This window comes from Crocodylus siamensis, chromosome 10 (assembly GCF_052110815.1).
Source record: "Crocodylus siamensis isolate JL-2025a chromosome 10, ASM5211081v1, whole genome shotgun sequence".
NCBI classification, from domain to species: Eukaryota; Metazoa; Chordata; order Crocodylia; family Crocodylidae; genus Crocodylus; species Crocodylus siamensis.
Genome location: NC_143404.1, coordinates 48,233,728 through 48,259,406, shown reverse-complemented (window position 1 = coordinate 48,259,406; position 25,679 = coordinate 48,233,728). Strand labels below are relative to the sequence as shown.

Genomic DNA, 25,679 nt, shown 5'->3' with positions numbered 1-25,679 from the left:
CTTTCAGTACTATCATAAGTTCCATTAACCTGGAGTTAAGCTAAGGTTATGCTGTTGGATGAGCATAATAAAATGCACTACCTTGACTACGGAAAGTATTTCTTTCATGAAGCTTTAAGAGGTCCATAAAAGCTGTGATAAATGATGTCTAAGTTTAGCCCTTCTTCAGTTTTGTACTGCGAATAGAATCAGAACCTTCTCAGGACTTTAAAAAAAAAAAAAAAGGTGCCACCATTACAGGATACTGCTGGTCACAGACATAGCTGATCTGCTTATGGTACCTCAGCTGTTGCTGGTTTAAAAGTGTTCCCATTGCAAATGCTTGAAATATGAAACCAGCTTTTAGCAAGATCCTAATTCTCTCACATTGTGGAGGAGTCAGGATACATCATGTGCAGAGAGCAGCTGGCACTAGAGTTAAGGTCAGGCAAGTGTAAGAAATGAAATGAAAGACAGCGAGGCTAAATGTGTGGTGTGGAAATAACAAATTGAGCCCTATGTTTTTCTGTACACAACCGTTCTGTTTTAACAAATAGTTTTCATCAAACTGGTTTAATGCTCAGGATTAGTTTATGTGACGATTGCAGCATTGCAGTAAGAAAAGAACTGGGTGCTTCTTAGGGTCATTCTATAGGAATGGAGCAATCACATGGCTTTTATTCATCATGCATCTATAGGAAAATATTACTCTGGGGGTGAGACAGTCCTAGAGGTAATACTCAGAGGTTCCAAAGACTGGACTGTCTTCTAAGACAGAAAAAGAAACATTCATCTTGATTCCATGTACCATCTGCAACTTGTAGCACTATGTAGAGCCTTCTGTCTTTAAGAAAAGGGATCTAGAACCAGTGGCCTTGTGGGATGGAACACATTCCTCTAGGAGGTTTCAGCACAGCACCATGAATCTGAAAAAAGTCACCAATATTCCCACGGAGTCACTGTGACAGAAAGGAGTCAACTCCCAGACCCGAGTCACAAGACCAGCGCGCTCCTTTGTCCTTGGGCAAATTGCCCGCCTTGTTCACCTGCTTGTCTTGTTCTAAGTTGTTCCAATTGTTAGATAAGTGAGACATTGCCCTTCTACTGCCCTGATGATGAGGGCCAAATGTACATACTCCAACCACCCCTTTACATATCCCATACCTTGCAGATCACACTGTTTAGCTTTGCACAGTGGCAGTATCATAGCTAATGAGGTTAATCCAAGGTGCAATTATTGCTAATTGAAAACTTTTCTCTGGCTTAAGGCTATACCAAACTCAACACACAATTAGGCCTCTTACATACTGCCCCATTCTGAGACACATGCATAATACCCACTGCTCGCTGGGGCCTGTTTCACTCTCCCTGATCTCACCAGGGCTCTCATGCTTCTCTCCCTGAGCCACACAGACCCCACCCTAGTTCCTTTTGAGCAACACCGCAGGGCCATCAGGCGTCTCTCTTCTTACCTCAGCCAGCAGGCATGCAGCCTTTTGAGCCTCTCCTGTGGCCCTCATCTGAATGAATGATGGGTGATTCACAGAACTGTGGGCTGACTTTGCCCCACTCCCCTCACTGGGTCACTACTCTGCCCTTTCCACTCTGGGGCCCCATTCTCTTCCCTTGCTCTGGGTCTCTCAACACCACTCTCTCGTTCAGGTGTAGGGTTGAACACCCCCATAGGCTCAGGTATCACTCTACTAGATATGCCTGGCCCACCACTCTGCCCTCTCCCAAGGGCATGGGGTCAAACACACCTGTAGGCTCAGGTGTCCCACCCTGTGTGCCTGGCACACCACTCCGGTTAACTCACCCATCCTAAGGTGGGGGCTCGGGTTAAGGCATCCCTACCCACCTTTCACTAGGGAGATTCTCAATCCTGGCATTTAAGTGGCACTGCCCCACCACAGGCAGTCCCACCAGGTCTCCCTACCCCAGCAGGGTGCAGTTTTCAGCCATGCCTAAGACCATAAGGCATATCCTCACCCTTACCTCCAACCTGTTCCTAGAGCTGAAGCTCTACTGGGCAAATTACTTCCAAAGCTATTGATCACAAACTGCTCCACTAGCCAGGGGAACTGGGCTCTAAAATGGCTGCCCTCATCAGACACCCAGCAGCTGCCTGCTCCAGTCCTTAAAGTGATGGAGTACTAAAGCTGTTTCATCTCAGTCCCCATAACTGAAGACTGAGATTTACAGTTGATCAGGATGGTGGTATACAAACAACATAAGATGGAACACATCTGATCTTATTTCTATGGCCCTTTAGACAGACGTTTCCCTTGTGATACATGGAATTGCACAGCTAAAGAAATGAGCGTTCTTCACTCTGCTCCCAATCTTTTCTGCAGTTGGCCTGAATAGTCTCCTACTGCAGGAAGGACTTAAAATGTCAGGTCCTGAGGTTATCACATTCCTGCCCTCCTATCTTCACCCCTCTCCACAAACACTTTTAAATAATTCCCGTAGATGCAGTGAAAGACTGCTCATTTCCACCTTTCTAGCAGAGATGATGAATAACATGAGGGGACTTTCTCTCCATCCACACTGCCTGGTATTCAGGAATTTTGCTCACATTGACAGTGAACATTTGAAACTGAGTAATTGCTTTTTCTAGAAGAACATCTTCAAACTGTGGCTATCAAGAAGACAACAGTGGGATTCATTCCTGCCAGCTGTGAATCATGGTGGCAATTTTCTGAGGTTGTTTGAGCAGCTGAATGGAGCTCAGGTCTCTCACTAGGTCAGGCCTCTGCTTTGATACTTATGTGGCATTCAGGTAGTTAAGGTGGAAGATTTGAAAAGAAGGAACATCTCTGGAAGTCTGGTGCCTTGCTGGAGCATCTGCTTCAACTGCTAAATAGAACACTGAAAGCTTGTTTAAATGAAAAGGAATTTGTGCTGTCTTCATGGTCCTTTGAGCTAAAGTCCTCCATTTTCACTGGAAGAAATATCAAGGCAAAGATATTTTGAGAAGGTCTCAGAGATTAGAGGATGTAAATGTCAATTCTTCTATAACTCCTTGTCACTTACTTCAACTGCAAGAGCTGAAGGCCAGAAAGAACTGAGGCACTGCATGTCCAGTGCAAGAGTTTGCACATGTGAGAATGAGATTACCATCTTCTGGGGAAACTTGGAAAAGAGAAGCAGCTAGAAGAGGTGATTTCCACCGCAAGAGATGGAAATTTCCCTCACAATGCATGCAGGATCAAGCTTCAAATGATCTGAAGCTACATCTGCCTGGTAAACTTACTGTGCTCTTCTATGCAGGTGACCCTGAACAGGAGGCAACATAGCCAAGTCTGCATGGCACTTGGGATGATGCAATGATCATTGCTGAGTGACAGTGTAAGTTAGCTTGCTGCATACTAATTTTTTGCATATCATAGGAGGTAATACCAATTACTTCTAATAACACATGTAATTAATCTAATTCTAACTGAAGTCTTTCCCACAGGGTTGGCTGGCTGGGTATTCTTGAGACTATTTTAGTCCTTTGGCAGTCTACTGATCTCTCACATAGAAAACCAGCCCTGGCTTTCAGCTGACTCTTAATTTTTCTGAGTTTATATCAGTCCCTGAATTTACACTGTAATCAGTTGCCTCAGTAGTGTCTGGCACAATGCATAAGTCTGTGGTGGTGTTGCATGACAAAATCTTGTTCAGATTTTCAGTATAGCCATATTTCATCACCAGCATCATGGCACCAATTTTTGGTCTTTTGCCATTCAGAGGTCAGGAAAACAGATCTTACGATGACAGGCTGAGAGCCACGGGACTCTTTAGCCTGGAAAAGCGCAGGCTCAGGGGTGATCTGATGGCCACCTATAAGTTTATCAGGGGTGACCACCAGGATCTGGGGGAACATCTGTTCACCAGAGCGCCCCGAGGGATGACGAGGTCGAACGGTCACAAACTCCTGCAAGACCGTTTCAGGCTGGACATAAGGAAGAATTTCTTTACTGTCCGAGCCCCCCAAGGTCTGGAACAGTCTGCCATTGGAGGTGGTTCAAGCACCTACATTGAACACCTTCAAGAGTAAATTGGATGCTTATCTTGCTGGGATCCTATGACCCCAGCTGACTTCCTGCCCTTTGGGCAGGGGGCTGGACTCGATGATCTCCCGAGGTCCCTTCCAGCCCTAATGTCTATGAAATCTATGAAATCTATGAAATCTTTTAAGGGGGATCTCAGCCTCATGCTATTGACCAGGAATTACATATGATCTTGGGTATGACTGTACTCAGACAGGTCTTTAGTGATGGCCTTGCAACCAAGATATCATTTTGATGATTCATCTCCAAGGCATCCAGAATTTCCGCCTCTTCCTACAGGGGGGTTCTGAACAACTCCAGGGTCACAAGGTATGGTAATGTACTGTGGTGAAGTACTGTTAGGAATATGTTGATTCAGGAGTATGCAACTTTTTTAATTGATTTCTCTAGATGGACAGGAGGGCTGTGCAAAATTTTGCTGACTGCTTTGTTTCAATGCTTTTTTGACTGGTTTCAAGCTTGAAACAGTGAAATCAAACCTAAATGAAAGGCTTTGAATAAGCCTTGAAATAAAAGGAGGTCCAGCTGAAACGTTTCAAAAGTTTTTAAACATTTTAAGTCTTGAAGCTGAAGCTGGGCTTGCCTGCAGGGAAACAGGAAGCAAGGAAGAGGGGGGGGGAAGGACTACTTTGATATTGACTGTGTAGCTGGCTAGTGGCTGTGATCCTTCTCTGAGGTTGCTTCCAATCCCAGTGCTCTGGGGGAGGGATGGAAAAACGTCATAAAAAGGAGCTTTGTTTGAACTGGGCTGCTTTCTGCCTTGAAGTCAGTTACTGAGCTCTGTGTTCCAGCAGCATCAGACATCAAAGGCTACCATTCATTTCCTGTTTGCTAGCCTAGCAAGTGGGATTCAGCAATACCTTTTGCTTTCTTTCTATAATCTTTTATTTTATTATTATATTAATTCCTTTCAATTCATTCCTCCCCCAAAATCCTCTTTTTGTTTTTGTTAGTCTATTTTGATTATTTTTAAATCTGTGCTTTCTTTCACAGTGTGCATTCCTTTCACTGTGCAGGAAAGCACAGCTAAATTATATTGCAAATTCTAATATAGAATTTATATAGGGAAATACATACATACATTTATATATTTAAATTGCATTTATTACATGAATACATACATACAAACATATATACATACAGTTATCTTATCTACATATTACATAAAACAGATAACATTACAGAAGAAGACACAGATTTTCCAGCACACAAAGACACTATGAAGCACACCATGAAGTGTGCTGGGAAGGCAGTTGGTAAGCCTTCAGGGAGGTGTAGAAGAGGGGGTAGACGGAGAGCTGTAAGTCCCCCCCGCCCCAAACTGAGACACAGACTCTTTGCTACAATAAGCAGAAATGGGGCTTCTGCTAGTTCTACAGTCAGCAAGGAGAAGGGAGCAATGCCAGTTCCACTGCCTGTGCCTGAGTATGCATCCCCTCCAAGACCACCAGCCATAACCCTGCCCCCATACTACCATGCCAACAAGTAGCAGCACTAGCATGGCAGTCTCTTCCCCCCCCATTTCACTTTCCATTACGAGTCTTCCAGAGACAGAGGAAGAGCTAGATTTGGTTCTGAGTGCCATAGCAAGGTAAATTCTGGGGAAGGAGGGGGAATCATCTGACTTAGTGCTCCACACCTCTCAAGTTTCTCCAAGAGTCAAGTCTTTTTCCCCAGAAGGCACTTCAGAGGAGGCTGAGGTAGAGGGAGTGGAGGAAAGTGGCTCAGCTGAGCCTGCTCCTCCTCTTGCTGTGCCTCTGCCTGCTGAGGAGGAGGAAAAGGCAGCATCCATGCATGTACCCACACCCCAGAAGTGAGTGGGTAGTGTGCTCTGGGATCATTTTGAACTGGCAGATGATCCCAAATATGCTATTTGCCTGCACTGCCAAGCCAAAACCAGATGGGGCAAAGAAATAAAATACATGAGCACCCTGGGGGTGCTGATGCATATCTGCAGGCACAACCCCCTTTATCTTGCTCCTCCTCAGCCTGGCACCAGTGGAAGCATTCCCAAAGGGAAGACCCCCTCTCACTCCAAAGATCTCATCCCCCCAAAGCAGAGGGAGACCACTCTGGAACAGTGTTGGAAAGGCAGACAGAAATTGGGGCATGTTGCAAGGGCAAGCAAGATCATCCAGAGCACTGGGGAGATGCTTGCTATGGATGGCCAGCCTTTCTCAGGGGTTAAGTGGCCAAGGTTCAGGCAGCTTACAGCACTCATGGCCCTATCATACCAAGTTTCTGCATGCACCACCTTCAGCAGGATGGTCATACCCTCCCTGTATGAGGCATGCAGGGAATACTTGAGGGGGAATACTTGAGGGAGGAGCTGCACAAGGCACGTCCACAGGTGGCCATACACTTCACCTCGGACATCTGGAGCAGCTGGGGTAAAGATCATGCATACCTCTCCCTCACAAGGCACTTGTGTGACAAGTCAGGTCATTGGTGGGCTCTCCATCAAGCTGAGTTGATGGATGAGTCCCACACAACAATCACCATGAGGACCATGAACTGCTTGGTGAAGGGGTGGCTCATTTGGCCAATATGGTCAAGGAGGTCTGTGATGCCAACTTTGTTGGCATCCACTGTGTGACACACAAGTTCCACCTCATTATCAGGGATGCCTTGGAGGGGGGCAGGGCTGCCAGTGATGGTGCCAGCACCACCAGCAAGGTCATCTTGAAATGCAGGAAGGTGGCAGATTACTTCCACCAGAGCATCAAGGAGTGCAAGATGCTGTGGGACAAACAGGCAGAAGTGAAAATCCTGCAGCACAAAATCATGCAGGGTGTGGAGACTTAGTGGAACTCCACATACCTGATGCTCAAGAGACTAGAGGAGCAACAGAAGGCCATCCATAAGATGGCCTTGCTCAAAGAAATGGGTATCAGCAGCCTCCTTAACAGAGCTTAGTGAGATACCATTTCCCAGATCTTGGTGGTCCTCAAGCCCTTCCTGAAGGCCACTGAGACCCTCAGTGCTGGTGATGCCCTCCCTGGCCAGGTGATCCCTGTAGTGAGTGAAATGGAGAAGTTCCAGGGAAGTTCCAGAGAATCACTGTTCCTGGCTGGGGCAAGCTGCTGTCACCAGACATGCAGGCACTGGTAAGGCAGCTGAAGGACGGCATCAGGAAATGGCTTGATCCCTTGTGGTCCAGTACAGTCCTCCAGCTAGCCACCAAGTGTGACCCAAGGGTGAAGAGCAGCATATGCAGATCCTGAATCAGTAGACAGAGTGCTCGTAAAGTGAGTCAGGGAGACAGAATGGCAGAGGCAGTGGAATGTGAAAGAGGGGGAATGCCAGAATTCCAGTGTCTATATCGAGTCCATGAGTTTCTGTATGTAGGAGGTTGATGAAGTGCATTTCATAGGCTTATCTGTGAAAAGTGGTTTCTAAATTCCCTTTGAGGATAAGGTCTGAGATATTGGAGACAGGTGGTGTTCTGTTTTTGTCTTTGATAGATTTTTGGTGTGCTCTCATTCTGGTGCACAGTTGTTGTTTGGTGTCTCCATCTCTGCTGTTTTCATGACCCTCTGCCTTCACACTTACACGTGACACAAGTTTTACTTTCAAAGTTTTGAGGTACAGTTGAAATGAAACAGTTTGAGGAAGTTGAAATGAAATGGGGCTGTTTCACACAGCCCTACCAGACAGGTTGTTCTCAAAACAGCAGGTGCTAGAACACCATCTCTGAGGCAAGACTTTTTTTGAGGTAGTGAATTAACTCAGAGAAGGGGCCCTTCAGTGCCCATTCATGCCACCAAACAATATCAGTGGTCTCTGATATTTTCACTTTAGGTTTGACAACCTGATGGAATACTGTGATTTGGGCCTGAAATACAGGGAGCTCCAAGAAACATTTCCCAGATATCTAGTATGCAGTTGGATTCTGAGAAAAAAAAATTAAAATAGCTTCTTATCAAATATGTTCCCCCATTGGTGAAAATGTTGAGAGACCATTGTTTATCTTACTATAGCACCATTACCCTCAATGGTCATCCAGCAAGTAATCCCAAGGGATCTCCCCAAGTTGTTACCCAAAACACAAAGTGGATTTAAAAAAAAAAAAATCTGACAATTTTGATTAATATTTTTCTTTTTGTGCTGACAGCCTCATTAGAAAGTGTTGAACTCTAGTTTTGCCTGAGCTGACAGAGTCTGGATAAAAGATCAAATTCAATCTTTGTTTAATCAGATCTCTTTATCATCGATAATAATCTAGCTTTAAATCTGCATAAGCATCTTAAGTGGTTGCTACTCCATTAAATAATAATAAAAAAATTTGAGGTTCACAAGCCTTCCAAGAGTTATGTGCAGTCTGTTTATTACCGGATTTCCTTATTTTCTTTTGCTGCCTATAACACCTACTTTGGCACACAACATGCTCTTCTTACCTCAGTGAGGAAGTACCATGATGTAAGTGGATTTCTCTTGGGAAAAGTACTATTCAGGTGAGTTTGTGTATCTCAGTCTACATACCAGACCAATGAGACATGCATCAATATGTTCATAACCTCTTTTATTTTTTAAATTACATTTTCCTTGGCTCCAAAGTCTCAATTACAAGTTGAATGTATAAACATTTGACTAGCCATTTATCCCATTTTCAGTTTGTAAAACTGACATGTAATTTAAATAGTATATGTAATATAAAAAGTCCAAGGACTGATTTAGTAGCCTTATTATTATCCTGTCAGCAAAATTAATGTTCTATTTGCACAAAGCACCAGTTCAATCTTCTCATCTGCACAGGCAGAAAGGATTGGGATATATTCTGAGCTGTCCTGACAACTGAGAGGTACACTTTATGTCAGTTCCTGTCACCAGTGCACATAGAATGGGCACTTTCAAAGATTGTAATTCATTAAAAATAACACCTCTGAAATATCCATTACCAAGTTAGAAAGCCAACAGGAGACAGAGATATAGGTTTGGAGATGCATTTCTAGCAAGTAATGTAGATGCCACAGGTATCTTCCTTCAAATGAGGTTTTAACTAAGGTGACCATATGGGACTATGTGAAATCCAGGCTACTGTCCCCTCTCACTCCACCTTACACTGCAGCAGGCAGAGCTAGGGGTGGGGTACCACTGGTATTACTATTCAGAAAGCTAAGGAGTCAGTGGCTCATTAATGACACATTGTTTTCTTCACAAATGTTAACAATCCCCTTTTAATGGTAATTCCACTAATCAAGATAACATATTAGGGTAATGTTGCTGTTTACCAGGGCTCCTGATTGCACAGTTCCTGCTGCTTCACCTCACCCCTGCCCTGTGCTCTGTGTATGGGGTACTTGTCTTTAGTTTTCACCAGCTAGATGTGACTGGTGTCTAACATCTGAGACTGTCCTGGCCAGCCTAGGATGCATGGCAATGTTATTTTTAACACTTCTTGACAAGGTCCATTTCAGTGAGCATGGATAGTATAGACATTAACACACAAGGTACAGATACACAGTAGTAATATATAGTAATATTCATCTTGCCTCACCTAACAAAGATTGGGCCAAGTCTGCATTTTAACCTGTTGTTTTGATAACAGAGATGACTAGCTGTGACTTTCTTGAACTAGAGATGTTTCAGCACATCTATTCCCTGCGTCAGCTTGTCCACGAAGAGTGCCCCCCGACCCAAGCCTCTTGCTTTTCACCTGCCATGACTTGGATCTTAATAGAAATAGGGAGGAAGGCTAGGCATCTGGCTGGGGTCATCTGACCTCAGCACTCTTTCCTGCCTAGGCAGGTGGTCAGACTTGATGATCTGTTGAGGTTCCTTCTGACCTAGCATCTATGAAGTGGCATGGCCCCATGCGGTACTGTGGCGAGCCAGTCTGGTACTGCCAGAAGTGGCAAAAGTAGCACCAGCTATGAGACAATCAGCACCAAGCCATGCCATGGGGGGAACAGACAGCACCAGATGCCCAGTGCTGCTGCAACGGGTGAGTTGTGGGCCCTGCATGGGGTTCCATGGCCCTGCAGGGGGGGAGCTGGGTCCCTGAAAGTGGGGGCAGTCCATGTGCTGTGGGGGCCTGCACCCCGTGGAGGGCAGGGGACCCACCCCTCTTGAGTAGCCCCCCCAATCCTCCCATCCCTAGCTACACACTAACCTACATTCCCCCACATCCATTCCCACTCCTTTCCTGAAAATGCCACATCCCCCTATCACAAACCCATTGTATCATAAGAAAACCAAAAGCAAACATCAAAACATATAGATATTTAGAATTTATTTTATTATGACGATAGAGACACTGGTAGACTTCCAAATTGCTTTAACATTGTAAATGTAGCAATAAAACATCGCCCAACTGATTAATTCCTACCTCCCTGTCTTATACGGATCTTTATATAGTGATCTTTTGTTCTAATTGTGGAAGAACATGGATTTTGGGGTATTTTAAAAAGTGAATTTGGAATGCTGCTTCAGCACTTCTTCTGGTACAAGGGGTAGTGTCCCCAGATAATCAATTGGCCAGGCCCCAGAAGTCCTATTTGTCAAGGGATGAATGACAACTAAATTCTTGGGACAACAAAGAAAAAAAAAAAACAGGACAGGAGTGATGTGAGGGTCAAAGTGTCACAACATGAAAATGAGTACTCCTGAGGGGGACACCAAGCAGAGTCCCAAGGAGCTGGTGGATGCCACCAGTAGTGCTCAACTTGAAGAAGTGTACAGACCAGTCAAAGGAAAGTGACACCACAGTCCCCAGGCACCTTCCCAGCCAGAGCCTTCTTCCTGATCATGTACAGGGCCCACTTGGCCAGGACCAGGAGGAGGTTGATGAGGTCCTGGGACTTGGTGGGAGAGCAGATGGGGTGCCTAAAAATGAAAAGGTGGTGGGGGGGTCAAGTTCATCCAGAACCTCAGAAGGAGGTTCCAGAGTTGGAGGTGGAGGGGCTACAGCCTGGTACTCTCAAGTATCATGTGCACCAGGGTCTTCTTCTGTCTGCAGAAGGAGTAGGAGACTGGGATGTCAGTAAAGCTCACCACATTGCCAGATTGTGGCAATGGCTCCATGGAGGAGCTACCAGCTGAGATTTTCAGTGGCTTGAGAGATGAGGGTGGAATATAGGTTCCCCAACTATACCCTCACTGAATAGATCCTGCCACTTGGTGTCTGGGTGGGATGCGAGGGAGGCATGGTGGACCATGCGGCACATAAGCATGTAGAGGTGGCAGCAATGGATGGTGGAAATAAAGATGGACCAGTTTGGTGTCCTCCAGCCAGCTCAGGTGGTGGAGTGGAAAGCACTGTGAAGCTGGGTGAGTCACAGGCCCCATGACTAACTCCTGTGGGCTAGAGTACATGCAGGCATGGGGACCGCCATTGCACAGGAACTGGTTGGCAAAGGCAAGTGAATTGAGAGGTAAGGCAGATTTCACCTCCTGGACTAGGTGGCAGGTCACACACACCATGTGTATACCCATGTACCAGGCCAGTACAATGGCATCCACCAGTGCCTGCCTATCATAGTCCAGAAGGTCTCCAATATGGGTGACACCAGCCAGGATCAACCTATGTTGCAACTGGGCCACCTCTGCCATTGGCACCTCCAACTGCGGGTTTCAGAGGAGGGGCTTAACGAGCAGGTTGGTGCCCAGGGCAAGTGTCACAGGGGACCTGGAGGCAGAGATGAGCCTCCAGGCACAGAGGAAGTCCTGGTAGAACTTGGCCAACCCTCATAGTTCCTGGAGGGAGAAGCCCCAAAGGCCAAGGAGCTGCCAGTTATATTAGAGCCTCCAGAAGTGGCTGAGAAAAGTGCACAGCAGGTGGCCCCATGTCGTGTGGCTACCAACACCATTTAACAATCGCTGCAGGGCCTGAAGGTGGAATGCCAGGACCTGGATGTGCTGGGAAACTAGACCCTTGCTTCCCTCCTGCAAGGGAAGGCTCAGTACCTCTGCAGCAACCCCCATGTCTTCTTGGCCAGAAAAACTCTAGTGCCTGTGTCTGGAGTCCTGCCAGGATCTCAGGGGGCACAGGCAGGGTGTGTAAGCAGCGTCAGAGTGTGGACAGGATGGGCTGGTCCAGCACCAGTGTTCTCCCATCTCAGGAGCCCTGTCTATGCCCGGAGCCATACCACCACCCTTGCCTCCAGCTAGTGCCAGTTCTTTGGTGGGGAGGGGTCTGTGAGGGACAGGTAGACCCCCAAGTAGAGCAGTGATCCTGCACTCCAGCAGATCCTACGAAGTGCAGGTGGGAGTGACCCCACTTGCCATTCACGACCCACCACCAGGCCACAGCTCTTGATCCAGTAAAATGTCTGGCAGGCCTCCACCTGTGCCAGGTCACCCGAGTCCTGGATCGTAAAGAGTACATTATCAACATATGCTGACAGGACCAGCCACACCACTGGCTCCCAGAGTATCAACCCCACCACCCACTTCCACAGGATAATGAGGAAGGGCTCCAGAACAAAAAAAGTGTACAGCTAGCCTGACAGCAGGCATCCTTGATGCACCCCTCTCCTTAATGGCATGGGGTCCAATGGAGCTTGACCAAATACTCTGCAGAAGTGTATAGCACCTGGAGAGCTTGCACAAAGTGCAGTCCAAAGCCAAAGGCATGCAGCATATCTTTGAGGTACACATGCTCCACACTGTCAAATGTCTTCTCCTGGTCCAGGGACAGGAAGGCAAAAGACAGGCCCTCCTGGAGTGCTATGTCCTGAACCAGGTACAGGTTGTCAAAGATGGAACATCCGAGCACCATGTACATCTGGTAAGGATGGATCATGTCTGTCAGCACAGGCTGCAGGCACAGCAAGATGGCCTTTGCTGCCACCTTGTATTCTTAGCAGAGGAAGGACATGGGGATCCCCAAGACCTGAGGAAATGGTCCCCACTTTGGCAGGAGGGCCAGCACAGCCCTGTGGCATGACAGGGGTAGTTCCCCACTTCCCTCAGACACATCCCAGACTGTGGCAGAGTCCAAGCCAAGGATGCCCTAGAAGGCCCAGTAAAACTCCATGGTCAGCCCTTTGATGCCCAGCACCTTGTTGCCAGGCATCAGGCATAGAGCAGCCAAAAACTCAGCCAGAGTGCGCTGACTTGAGGGAGTCCGTCCCACAGGGTGTGACAGGCTCCAGCATCAGTCAGACCCAGGGAGAAGAGCTCTTTGTAGAAGGCTCACATGCACTGCTACATCTCATCTGGATCGGTGAGGGGGGGTGCCATCACTCATCAGAAGGCAGGTGATGTACTTCTTGTTCCCCCGCCTCCTTTCCAGGAGCTACAGTCCATCTTCTGAAGGGGCTGGACACATGAGCAGACAAAATGCACTACAGGTGCAGTGGTCGTCCAGAGCATGAAGCTCTTCCCACCTCTTCCAACACTCTCTGCACAGGGATGGGTTAGTTGTGTCAGTGGCCAGGCACCTCTCCAGCTCCAGCAATTCCTGCTTGAGCTTCTTCTGGACTGCTTCCCTCTGCCAGGTGTGCCCCCGAGCAAAAAAAGTTAGCTGTGCACCTTCCCCACATTCCATCATCACAGAGCCAAGGGGAAAGCTGCCTGTTGCTCCCACTAGGCCAGCCAGAACTCCTGGAAGCCTACATCCTCCAGCACACTGGCATTGAAATGCCAGTAGGTCAACCCTGGATGCCCATATGCCTTAGCATGGCCTGGGCCCAGACAAGGTGGTGATCACTGAAAGGGGTCGGCCGGATGCCTGAGGAGTCATCTCAGCAAGTGTGGCAAAGAGATATAAACTCCATGCAGCTGGGAGAGGCACGCCTCCTCCTCTCCCAACCTTGAACAGGTGAAGGCAAGGGGGTCAGTAGGCAGACAGGCATGCCAGACATCCACAAGGGAATAGTCCTTCAGGATCTCCCCAAGGACACCCACGGCAGCCTGGTTCTGCTCCCTGCCCAACTGGTCTCACGTGTCCAGGGTGATGTTAAAGTCCCCACCAAGGACCAGGCACTCACGAGGATTGAGGTTGCTGATGTAAGTAGCCACCTGGTAAAAAAAACTCTCCAAACTCTGGGTCCCCCTCAGAGCATACACATTCAGAAGGTTCAGGACCATCCTCTGCACTTGGACCCAGAGGTATAGCAGTTGGCCTGGCACCACCTCAACATCCTGGAGAACCTCTGGCTTCAGGCCTGGGGAGAACAGGGTGGCCACCCCACAAGAGGTGGCCAAGAAGTGACTAAAAAGAACCCTGCCTTCCCATTCCAGCCACCAATTATGCTCACTGACCAGAGTCATCAGGTGCAAATATACCATGAGATACACCCCTCTCCCCCCAAAGGAAGGAGAGCACCCGGTATCTCCAGAGGCCTTTCCTGCAACTGTGGATGTTGAGGGTCACAATCTTAAGCAACCTCATGGCTGAAGGGGTGTGTGGGGGGGGGTGGAGTAGATGGGTTAGCAGGGGCCTTGCACTTCTCAGTGCCCATTGTGGGGCTTGCTGGCTCATACAGCACCCTCCTATAAGTATAGAGGGTGTCTATGAAACTTCAGGTGTTGCAGCTCTTGGGCCCCTTGCCTTCCCCCACCAGTGCCCTCACAGTGGCAAGGACACTGTCAAAGTATCCCTAGCAGTACAAGGTGAGCTGTACCTTGCTGGCAGACCAGCAGGTGTAGTTGCTGTCAAGAAATGCAAGTAGCTCACCCCTTGGGAGTGCTGAGACTGAGAGGTCCGCAGGCTCCAAGGAGCCAGCTGGGTCTCAGGCATCCTCCTCCTGGTCCTGGGGTTCAGCAGGCTCCCTAAGCCCTATTTGAATCCCCTGGTCCACTAAGACCCTGGACTCTGGTTGGGATTGGGAGAACTCTGCAGTCCCTTTGGACAGGGGTGGGGAAGAGCTGGAGTCCCAGGGGAGGGGGGTCTGTGTGGAGTCCTCAACAAGATTGGTTTGTTGATCAGGGGACCCAATCTTGACTCCCTCTAGTGTGGGACCATGGGGCAGGCTGGAAGTGAGGTTTTCTGGGAGGGGGAGTGAAGAGACGCATCAGGCACCAGGGAAAAGGGACCTCTCTCCTCAGGGTTCACTGGGAAAGGGGACCTCTCTCCTCAGGGTTCACTGGAGTGAGCCCCAGGGTCCCCACCTCCCCCATAATCAGAGCAGGATGGCTCTGCTGCCAAACCTTCTTCTGGGTTGGCCTCAGCCTCAGTGCTTGTGGTCTCAGTGGGCAAGCCCTGGCCAGTGGAATGAGGGACTTCCTGTTTGGGAATCTCCAGCAGTCCCAAAGCCTGGTCTACTGGGATTATCTGCTTCCTCTCCTCCTCCTTCTGCTACCCCTCTCCCCGGGACTCCACCAAACTTGGTTATGGGGCAGGGTCCTGTGTGCTTATGGGAGGGGCTGGTAGAAAGGCCTGAGGTGGGAGGGGCAAGGGTGGCAGGGGCACCCCTTTTGCCAGTGGGACCTGTGGATGCTCTTCCTGCCTGGCCCATGGGGCAGTCATGATGCAAGTGCCCTGGGGCACAGCACCGGAAGCACTGCAGGTCCCCCAGCATATAGAAAATCCTCACTAGGGCCCCTGAAAAGGAATTATGAGGCTTCCCTCGGCCTCCAGCTGTACTCCCGCCATAATCTGGATCATGACCTGACAACGGGATGAGCTCATGTGGAGGAGTCTGGGGTCTCAGAATCCCAGTGAGAGGGCCACGAGCTCCCTCTCTACCACCTTTTGTGTGGCAGCCTCTGAGGCACAGGAAAAAAATCCCTTCCTATGTAAGCAGGAAGCTGCCACAATCATGCCCCCCACCTCCCACTACCCGATCCAAGGCCTGCACCCAGGTTTCAAAATGCAGGTTCTCCCACTTGGGTAGGTGGCACTTCACCTTGTGCCTATGGGTGAGTGCCAGAAAGGGGGCCCCCACTGCCCCAGCTGGAAGGGGTGGTGGTGGAGAGTCCAGGCCCCACAGCTGTGGGTCACCCCACAGCCATTCATGCATAGTTGTAGTTCCCCTGCTGGGGGGCTGCGACTAGGGTCAGGGACAGGATGACTGGGGACTTGGCTAGGATCTGCCCCCATAGTGGGGGCTGCAGAAAGTTCTGTGGGGGCATCTTCCCCCCCAGAAGGTTCCTGCCATTGCTTCACATCTGGGAAGGGAAAACAATAAATAAATCCAAAAATGCACAGTGGGGCTGGTGAATCTAATAGGGGAGGCTGAGGTTGTGGGGAGCAAATGAGATAAAAAGGGAGGAGGCTGAAGCTCACTGAGCTACTTGCCCACAGGAAAAAACCTGGGAGGGCTATGCTTAGGGAAAGTGGGGGAGAGGGAAAAAACACACATGGGCTAGGGATACTCAAGCTGGCTTACTCAGCCACATAAACACCAGGTCAGGGGGAGTGGACCACTGAACTTACCACACAAGGGCAAAACACAGTGAAAGATGCTGAGGCAGATGTAAGGGATAGCTGGAGTGGTGAAGGAGCTTTTTTTGTTGAAGATCAGTCCAGGATTTCCCTCAGGCCTCCAGGCAGGCATTCGGCAGCAGGCAGGAAGACAGCAGAATCAGATGCAGTGAGACAGCTGTGTGGGAGGGCAGAAACAATCATTCAATTAGTGAATAATCCAGTGCAGGTGTGGTGTTGAGTGGTGCAAGGTGGTGCAGCAGGGAATCTCTCTCCTGAGAGGGGGAAGCAGCAGAACAGACAGGAGCAACAGCAGTAGTAGTGATGAAAGGAGCCTTCCAATTCAGCCACTCAGGGTGTGTTTCTGATGAAAATGGAGGTGAAGGTGGTGGGGCAGCTTGGCAAGGCAGCTGAGTAGGCAAGGCACCTTTAGGCTCTGGCAGTGATGGTGTGAAAGGGGCCCACAGGAAGTATAGGCTCCCTCCACAAGCTGTTCCCTGACTGTGTCTTGGCAGCAGGCTAGGCAGCAGGTTGGAACAGGAGTGCAAAAGTTGGGGTGCATTGCAGTGGGCCCTCCATGAGAGGGGTTAGTGGTGTGCAGCAGACACCCCTCCACCTTTGTGTGTGGGGGGCAGCAACAGCAACCCAAGTTGGGAAGGGGTGAGGTCAACTTACCTCCAAAAGCTCTGAGAACAAGCTAGCAGCAACTAGAGGCAGGAAGGGGCCTGATCATCCTCTCCCCAGAGGTTCCAGAGACCAAGCTTGCAGCAACTAGGAACAGCAACAGTAGCAGCCTGGGACAGGAAGGAGCATGGCCAACTTCCTCCCAGAGGCTCCTCCCTTCTGAAGTGCCTGCAGGCAAATAGCCCTGAGCTACTTGCCAGGGCAGTTTCTTACACTTTTGGGGCTAGCACAGGTGCTGGCCCCAGGCTCTATTTCCCCCAGGAGGATTTGGGCAGGGTTATTTTGCCTCAAGTGTCACAACTTGCCCCACATGAAAGTGTATGTCCAGGTATGTGTGCTGAGGCAAAAGTCCCCAGCTCAGATTTGTGCCGCTCTTATTTGAGCTGCTGCAACTGCACGTGCCTGCATGTTTGGAGATGCTGTACCAGACCAAATCAAAAAACAGATAAGGAAGCAGCAGAAGTTCACTTCTGTGTTCCCTAGTCTTGGTCTCTCACAAAGACTTTGAAGTTAAATGGAAACTAGGTCCACTACTTGAGCTGCTCTTTCTGGAAGATAAGAGAATGGAAGGCATGCTTGTATAATCAGAAGAAATGGACCAAGGAAAAGCATAATCATCAAGGATCTGGGTTTCCTGTTCACCGTGGAAAAACGTGGTAAAACCTGGATTTTCTCATTTTAAGGAGAAAAAACCCAGATTTTCTCCTCTAAAAGTGAAAAGGATAAGAAATAGCATGTTTTCCCTTGCAGGCTGACAGAGTTTGAGCCTGCAAGGAGCTAGTGGGAATGGAAGTGGGGCCATCAGGCTGTGGGGGGGGTGGGGTGGAGGGAAACCCTCCCATGGGGTGCCACATGCATGTGCATGTGTGCACATGCAAGTGGCAGCTAGAAGAGCAGCTCCCTGCAGGTAAGTCTGGTGGAGGGTGGATTAAGGCACCCCATAGTGAGGGAGGGAGTTGGGCAGGGTTGGGGCCAGGGCTGTTGCCCTGCCAGAGTGCTGTGTGGGGCTTGGAGCCCAAGGCTGGAACGTGCAGCCACAGGGCCTGGGTGGGGAGCAGGATGGAGCCATAGGTGGCTTGTCCATGGGGAGGTGGGAAGGCTGGCTCCCCACCACTGTTTGCACTCCTCAGGAAGCATGGGGAGCACATTCACCTCAGACTTGTGTGCAAGGCAGATATGGATGAAGACTGCCTGCTTTGAACTTTGGCTCCCTATCCTACTGCCCTCCCTCTGGTAGCCTCCACAGCCCCATGGGAGTTACCTTTAAAGCAGGGCAGAGTGGAGCATAGAAGCTCAGTGTCATCACTGGGAGCCCTGCACTACCATGGAGAGGCACCCCCTGTGCATTGGCAGCAGTGGGTGTGGCAGTGCAAAGTTATGCTTCCCACTGCCATTTCTGGGCAAAGGGACACCTCTCCATGGCAGCACAGGGATCTTGGCAGTGGTACCAAGCCTCCCCACCCTGCTCTGCTCTGTCATACTGGGTTCTGTCTGCTGGGCTGTGCAAGCGCCCAGTAGAAGGGCAGCAGCATGGGGAGCCCCAAGCTTCCAATGGGCAGCTCACATCTGTCCCTGCCCATGGGCTCCACTCTGGTCATGCTTCCTGTAGGGGAGGGGAAACTGGGCTCGGTGATCCACTCCCCACTTGTGCTGCTGCAGCCACCACCTCCCATAGGCAGCAGCAATGGGTTCAGGCACTGCTACAGGAGCAGGGGGATGCAGAACATGGTCCTTGCTCCTGTAGCCCTGGCAGCTGGGGGCCCCTCCCATTGAGCTTTGGGAGTTGGGGGTTGTGGGTGGGGAGGGAGGGTCACCAGCAAGGCCAGGAGGCTGTGGACTGGGAATGGGTCTAGTTCATTCATTTGCAGTAATTTTCCTGCACATTGGGAACCATCTGCCCAGTGTACAAGTCACCATATAAATTTGATCATGAGCAAACAAATGGACCTAGATAGGTTCCACTTCATCATAATGTGTTATAATTTGTGGGGCTTTACTGTAAAACTGACTCTTATCAACTGTTGCAAAGTGGGAGGTCCCCAAGCAGCCATAGTTCTGGTATCTCACTACCTCTGGGCATGCCACCCACCTGTCTTTCCTGCCAGGCCTTGCTTTTATGTAATTAGTTGGTAATTAGGCAGGAGGCTGGCCTTTGAGGGCCCTGATGTCCAAGGGCCAAAATACACTCTCCTACCATTCATTAACATGTCCCATGCTTCACAGATGTTGCTTACAGCTGTACTAAGGTCCAGCCTGAGGCCAGGCCCAACTTGTCACAGTATTGAGTCTCTTTTGCTCTGCCTTGATAGGGCCACACTCATATCTCCTCCCTCTCACAGGGGCCTCTCACTCACTGCTGACTCACCCAGTCTCTTTCATTTCAATCTTCCTGGGTCTCAGTTGTACCACCCCTTCTCTCCCAGGGACCACATTAACCTTACCTGAGGGTCCTCAAGCTTGCTACTCTTCATTCCCCAGCCAGCAAGTGTGCAGCCTTTTGGGTATTTCCTGCCACTCTCATCTGAGCTAGCACCAGACTGTTCACAAATGCTGTGCTGACTCTGTCCCTGGTCTCATCCTGGGTAACTCCTTCAGCTGCTCTCCATGAAGGGGTCAATAGTTCACCCCCTGTTCTCCTTGCAGCTCCTTCTCTGCTGCCCTCCAATCAGCTTCTGCCCCACCTGTAGCCTCAGGTGCCTGGAGGCTTACCTGGACCTAACTCCAGCCCCCATGCTAGCAGGGTCTCCACTCAAGCCCTTGCCCTCAGGGCCACAACTCATGCACCTCACTCATTGGGCTTGAAAACTGACACTCTCTACTCTGCCCTGTACTCTGGGTTTGAACACCCCTACAGATTCAAGTGCCACTGATGGGCATGCCTGGCCCACAACTCATTCCTTCTCACCAGGGCCTCAACTATTAACCCCCTCTCTCAGGGTCTCAACTACTCTGCTCATGGGATCTTCCACACCTTCAGGCTCAGGCACTTCTCAAGGCTACCTGGCCTCCACTACTCCCTCTGATGTTATCACTGTAATCTACCAGGTGGTGGGGGCATACATTTAGGCACCACCATCAGGATGGTCCTTAAACCTGGCATTTGGTGGCCCTGCCCTGCCACAGGCAGGACTGCCAGGCCTCCCTATCCTGGCATGGTGAAGTTTTAGGTCATGCCCAGGACTGTTGTGGGTTTCTCCTTCCCCATAGATTCACCCTTACTTCTGAGCTGTTCTTGAAGCAGCAACTCCTCTGGGAAGATTCATAGATTTCATAGACATTAGGGCTGGAAGGGACCTCGGGAGATCATCGAGTCCAGCCCCCTGCCCAAAGGGCAGGAAGTCAGCTGGGGTCATAGGATCCCAGCAAGATAAGCATCCAATTTACTCTTGAAGGTGTTCAATGTAGGTGCTTGAACCACCTCCAATGGCAGACTGTTCCAGACCTTGGGGGGCTTGGACAGTAAAGAAATTCTTCCTTATGTCCAGCCTGAAACAGTCTTGCAGGAGTTTGTGACCGTTCGACCTCATCATCCCTTGGGGCACTCTGGTGAACAAATGTTCCCCCAGATCCTGGTGGTCACCCTTGATAATTTATAGGTGGCCATCAGATCACCCCTGAGCCTGCGCTTTTCCAGGCTAAAGAGTCCCATGGCTCTCAGCCTGTCATCGTAAGATCTGTTTTCCTGACCTCTGATCATGCGCGTGGCTCTCCTCTGGACTCTCTCAAGCTTCTCCACATCTTTTTTGAATTGTGGAGCCCAAAACTGGACGCAGTACTCCAGCTGCAGCCTCACCAAGGCCGAGTACAAGGGGAGAATGACGTCCTGGGATTTGCTCGAGAAGCATCTATGGATGCATGCCAGTGTTTTGCATCTATGGATGCATCGCATTGGAGGCTCATGTTCATCTTGTGGTCAATGATGACCCCCAAGTCTCTTTCTTCTGTAGTGCTAACCAACGTAGCACTGCCGAGCCTATAAGGGTGCTGCAGGTTTTTCCTCCCAAGGTGGAGAACCTTGCATTTTTCGGTGTTAAACACCATCAGGTTCTCATCTGCCCATTTGCTGAGCTTGTCCAGGTCAGCCTGGATCACCCGCCTGTCCTCTGGCATGGATGCTTTGCCCCAAAGTTTGGTGTCATCGGCGAACTTGGCCAGTCCACTCCTGACTCCAATGTCCACATCATTAATGAAGACGTTGAACAGTATGGGTCCCAGGACAGAGCCTTGAGGGACCCCACTGGTCACAGAGAACCACAATGAGTGACTGCCATCAATCACAACCCTCTGGGTCCGACCACAGAGCCAATTTCCCAGCCAGTGGATCATGGTGGAGCCAAGGCCACAACTGGGCAGTTTGGCCAAGAGGTGATCATGGGATACCAGATCAAAAGCTTTTTTGAAGTCAAGATATATGACATCAACCTCTTCTCCCTTGTCCAGGTGATAGGTCACCTGGTCATAGAAGGAAATGAGATTGGTCAAACAAGACCTACCGGCAACAAACCCATGCTGGCTATCCCTTAGAATGTTAGCCTGGGCCAGTCCCTCAAGGATGGCCTCCTTAATAAACTTTTCTAAGATCTTCCCCAGGATAGAAGTCAGGCTAATGGGCCTGTAGTTAGCCGGATCTACTCTCCTCCCTTTCTTGAAGATAGGCACCACACTGGCCTTCTTCCAGTCTTCAGGCACTACACCAGAGCGCCAGGAGTTTTCAAAGATCCGTGCCAGGGGCTGGGCTATGACGCTCGCCAGCTCCTTGAGTACCCTGGGGTGCAGATTGTCAGGGCCAGCTGACTTGAAGGTATCCAGCTTCTCATGGTGTTCCTTCATGTGGTCAGCATTTATGGAGGGTAGGGGATCCCCCTCACCCAGATTTCCCTGTCCTGTAACAGGCATGGGCATCCCATGTGACTGATGAAAGACTGACGCAAAGTACCTATTTAATAGGTTGGCTTTTTCCTGGGCGTCAGTTGTCAGTTGCTCCATCTGGTTTAGCAGGGGTCCAACATTGTCCTTGCTTTTCCTCCGGCTCCCCACATATCTGAAAATGGACTTTTTGTTGTCCTTGATGCCTGAAGCTAGTTGGAGTTCAGTTGCAGCCTTGGCTTTCCTGGTTTGCTCCCTGCAGGACCGGACCAGATGTTGCTTACTCAGTTTCTGGCAGAAAACTGCTGCCTCCAGCCCTGCTGGCCTAGGGCTTAAGATGTCTGTTCATCAGGACTGGGCTATACCTGCCTACTGCCTGATCCAGAACTTAAAGTGTCAGAGCACTTAAGGTGCTCTGAGACCCACCTTCCCACTTACAGTGTTTATCAGAGAAGGCTTTTCCATGCTGCTCTGAAAAACAGGCTCCCCCAGAGCCTGTAATAGCCCTAAAGTGGCAAGCACCCTGTAACTGTTCTACATTATTAAGCATGTAACTGTTTTATATTACTTCAATTTTATATTATATTTCTTTTCTTTTCTATGTAACTGCCGTGCGGCACTCTCACATTTATGTAACCTTGAGGCCTTTACTGTGAACCAAAGCAAGTGCCTGGTACTGCTTTTCGCTGCCTTGCAATTTTTACTGTTAGTCTAAACAAGTGCCTGGTACTATTCTCTGTTGGTAGTAGGCCACACACCTGTACTCTGTAACTTTTACCTCTTATCTAAAAAGTGTCAGTTTTACAGAAGTGAAACTTATGTAGAGAATCTGCCTAGTAACTAATATGTAAAAGAAATTATCCTATCTCTGTATGCCTAGCTTATATCGTAGTTAGTGTCATAGAGGCAGTCCAACGAACATCTATAAGAGAGGCAAAAAAGCAGGAAGCAACAGAGACGACGACTGGAAAACTCTGTAGGTCTGATCATCCTACAGACCAGTTCCTAGCCTCCCCACCTGGGCATACCCCAGTGAAGACAAAGGCCTCGAAAATCCGACAACTGACAACGATTCACCGTGTTACAGTATTGCATTGTATATCCCGTTCATGAGCCGTTGACCAGTTCTGGGACTTAAGGAGTCGGCAGCCACACCTAGCTTTGGACTAGTTTCACTGTTGGAACGCAAGGGCTGACTCTGGAACCTCGTGAACCAACGGACACCCTATAGAATATCCCATTCATGAGCTGTTGACCAGTTCTGGGACTACGGGGCCGGCAGCCGCACCTAGCATTGGATTAGTTCCAGTGTTGAGGCGCGGAGGCTGGCCTTGGAACCTCGTGAACCAACAGACCCCCTTAGTATCCAGCATACTGTAACTGAAGAAACATCAGAAACTCCACTTCTCGACTGCCTCTCATCGTAGCTTAGACAGCATACCTACGCCCGCTATACTTGTACTTACTGCAGCTTTGTTCCAACTGGCCTCCCCTCTTACTCGTAAGAGGGTGAGGCCAGGTGAGTGAATAAAATCTTTTTGTTTTACTCTATATCTACTCTGTAATAACTTCTACTACTAACAATCCATATCAATGAGCCGTTGACCAGTTCTGAGACTTAAGGAGCCAGCAGCCACACCTAGCTTTGGACTAGCTCCACTGTTGGAACGCAAGGGCTGGCTCTGGAACCTCGTGAACCAATGGACACCCTATAGATTAAGAGACACTAACAATTTACTCTAAGTCATCTACTTGTGCCAACTCGGCAAACCCCGAGGGCGGCTATAAAGCTATCTCAATCCCGCCCCACAAGCCGCGCGCTCGCACAGCTCCGCAAAGCCCGCGGCTCCCCTAAGCGGTGCCAGAACCGCTAGCCCGGCACTCCGCCACACACCCCACTGGTGCTCTGCCACATCAACCGTTCCTCCTAAAGTCTGCCCTGTTTGTATTACCATGGAAAGAACTCATGGATTCATGGGTTTTAAAACAACATGCATCTGGTCTCAGTACAAAAACTGTAGAATATCACCTCATTGTTATTGTGGTGGGCCCAGTAATTTTTGGTATAACTAAAGTTTAACTCTTAGAAAGATTTCCATCTTGATGGGAAGATGTGTTTGATAACACTGTATTTGATAACACAAGAAAATGGCTCCATATGCATCTTCATATTTGTTGTGCCGATCGTCACATTTTTCTCATGATTTCCACATAGTTTTTTCCATTCCCTTTTGGGTACTTTGAGGGATGTTGAATACTGAAAGGTTTTATGAGATGCAAATATTGTGTCCTACTTTAAGTATGCAGGCTTTATCATCCTTCTCCATGTTCCTGAAGCAGTATTGGATGACACAAAAACTGTTGGCATTGGACGACAATGAACTATAGCTGACTTTCTTGTGGCCAACAGCTAAAACAAAATGGACCTGTCAAAGTGAGTATAAAAAATTAGCAAATTGCCTGTCAAGAATGATGGGGGGTGGGGGAAATGGAGGGAGACAGGGCTTGCTAACCCTAACCCTAACTCCTGCACACATCCACTGACCAAGGAGGAGGGCTTGGGGGAGGGTAAGGCCAGTGGCCTTGGCCTCCCCCGCTCCCCCCATCCCCTTCATTCCTACCATCATGATGGCACTCTGCTGACTCCAAGGAGCAGGGTTGAGGGGGGGAGGGTAAGGCCAGCAGCACTGGCCTGCCCCATCCCCCGCTCTGTCCCCTCTGTCCCTGCCATCATGGTGACACTCCAGTACAACCTGTCCATAATGCTGTTAAAGCACTCTGATTGGTTGTTTTAGTAACCTGAGTGGTCTGAGAGCGTTATGGACAAACAGACAGAAAGACTAAGCCATTTATTATATTAGAATAATGAACTCTAGAAACTCTTCAGAATCAAAAGAAATGAGAAGTGATATTTCCTTTAAGTTTTCTATGTGACAATACTCCCAAAATAATGTACCGCTGGACTCTGTATAGCAATTTTGCAGATATCTACTCTTTTTCCAATTTATGGATGCTTTACTCATGGAGCTAAATAGCAGATATGGAATTTAGAGCAAAATTGCCTCTGGTTTTATTGCTACACTGTCTATATATTTCAGCAAGAAGAGCCACAGTTAACTTGAACTCTCAGTTAGATACTTTACTTATACTTTCGTGATGTTAAGCATCATGGCAGACATTCTCAGCTAGAGTAAATGGTCATAGCTCCTTTGACTTCAGTGGAACTATATCAGTTTATGCTAGCTCTGGATCTGGCCCCAGGTCCTGGAAAGGAAAACAGGACCTACTCATGAATGGAAACTCTGGTTTGATGTGAACTAAAGTTCTGGCATAATGTCCACATCTTGCTAAGTTTCTTGTGTTTTATAATAAAAGATACTGGCAAACAGTCTTTCCCATCTCCCTTCTTCTGCTTGGTTGGAAATCTATCAAAACATTACAAGGACTGAAAAGATGTGTTTTTATGCTTATTCATTGAAAAATAACCCTAAATGCTACCAAACTGATAAAATGTAATCTCCTGCTTGGAAAGAGACCCAGAACCTCAAAGATTATTCCTTATGCAAAATGTTTTGCAGCTAAGTATCTTCTATAAACTTCTACCTAACGTACATTATGCTTATTTGCATAAGACATTAATTTGCATATTGGCCCCATTCTTAACCCATCATTGCAAAATCTGAAACCCAGTATTGCACATTCCTTATCTTATTTATTCACCTTTTTGTGAAAAGCTGTCATCTCTTCAAGTAATTCTGCAAAGATGACCAGCTACACATAAA

At 48.8% G+C, this 25,679-nt stretch overlaps 1 pseudogene; it reads left to right on the top strand.

The window, feature by feature from the left end:
- Positions 1–1,162: 1,162 nt before the first annotated feature.
- LOC149856553 (U4 spliceosomal RNA) lies at positions 1,163–1,240 on the top strand (annotated as a pseudogene).
- The last annotated feature ends 24,439 nt before the right edge of the window (positions 1,241–25,679 follow it).